Source organism: Tursiops truncatus, chromosome X (genome assembly GCF_011762595.2).
Source record: "Tursiops truncatus isolate mTurTru1 chromosome X, mTurTru1.mat.Y, whole genome shotgun sequence".
Classification (NCBI taxonomy): domain Eukaryota; kingdom Metazoa; phylum Chordata; class Mammalia; order Artiodactyla; family Delphinidae; genus Tursiops; species Tursiops truncatus.
In genome coordinates, this window is record NC_047055.1 from 69,009,215 (window position 1) to 69,010,582 (window position 1,368).

At 33.3% G+C, this 1,368-nt stretch overlaps 1 non-coding gene across 1 annotated transcript; it reads right to left on the reverse strand.

Moving 5' to 3' along the window:
• Positions 1-227: 227 nt before the first annotated feature.
• Positions 228-391, reverse strand: LOC117310500 (U1 spliceosomal RNA). The gene has a single exon (XR_004524644.1). It is a non-coding gene; the product is annotated as a U1 spliceosomal RNA (small nuclear RNA).
• Positions 392-1,368: the final 977 nt, after the last annotated feature.

A 1,368-nucleotide genomic window follows, 5' to 3' on the forward strand; every position in this document is an offset into this window, starting at 1 on the left:
TGGGAGATTTTATAATTCTAGGAATTTGTCCTTTTCTTCTAGGTTGTCCATTTAAAAACATTTTTTGTACTATTTTTAAAATCTTTATTTCTCTATGTCCCTGTAATATATTCACTACCACCCACATACACTTAAATGGATGATGAAGTCTTCAATATTAAAGATGAGCCACTGGACCCTTAGAAAACGGCTTTGAAAGATATCTACCATTAAAACACACACAAAAACATGAGAAAGCATGAATGCAGTCCCCCACTACCACATACTATGCAGCTGAGTTTTCTCCATTTGGGGAAATCTCAGGGATCAGCACATCTGGAATGCAATGGATGAACCTCACCCTGGGAAAACCACCTTCATAACCATGGTATGTCCCCTGCCTGGTAAGTATAGTTTGTCCATCTTATTGCCATATAGTTGTTTATAGTAGTCTCTTAAAACCCTTTGTATTTCTGTGGTGTCAGTTGTAACTTCTCTTCTTTCATTTCTGATTTTATTGATTTGAGCCCTTTTTTCTTGGTAGGTTTGGCTAAATGTATATAATTTTTTTTTAATCTTTTCATAGATCCAGCTCTTAATTTCATTAATTTTTTAATGTTTTTTTCTTAAGTCTCCATTTATTTCTGTCCTGAACTTTATGATTTTTTACTTCTGCTACTTTTGGGTTTTGTTTGTTTTTCTTTATCTAGTTTCTTTGGTTATAAGGCTATGTTGTTCATTTTGGATTTTTCTTGTTTCCTGTGATAAGCTTGCAACACTCTAAACTTCCCTCTTAGAACTACTTTTGCTGCCTCCCATAGATTTTAGATTTTTGTGTTTTCATTTTCACTTGTCTCCAGGTATTTTTTTCCTCTTTGATTTCTCCAGTGATCCATTGGTTATTTAGTAGCATATTGTTTAACCTCCACATTGTTTTTGCAGTTTTTTCTTATAGTTGATTTCTAGTCTCATAGCATTGCAGATTGAAAAGATCCTTGATATGATTTCAATTTTCTTAAATTTACCGAGGCTTGTTTTGTGGCCTGACATATGAACTATTCTGGAGAATGTTCCATGTATACCAGAAAAGAATGTGCATTCATTCTGTTGCTTTTGGATGTTGCTTTTGGATGCTTTCTACATATACCTTTTAAGTCCTCATAATCTAATGTATGATTTAAGGCCACTGTTTCCTCATTTATATTCTGTCTGGATGAACTCTCTACTGATGTAAGTGGTGTGTTATAACCCTCACTCTTATTTTGTTACTTTCTACTTCTCCCTTTATGTCTGTTAGTATCTGCTTTATGTATTTAGGTGCTCCTATTTTGGGTGCATACATATTTATAATATTTATATCTTCTATTGGATTGGTTCCTTGATTATTAT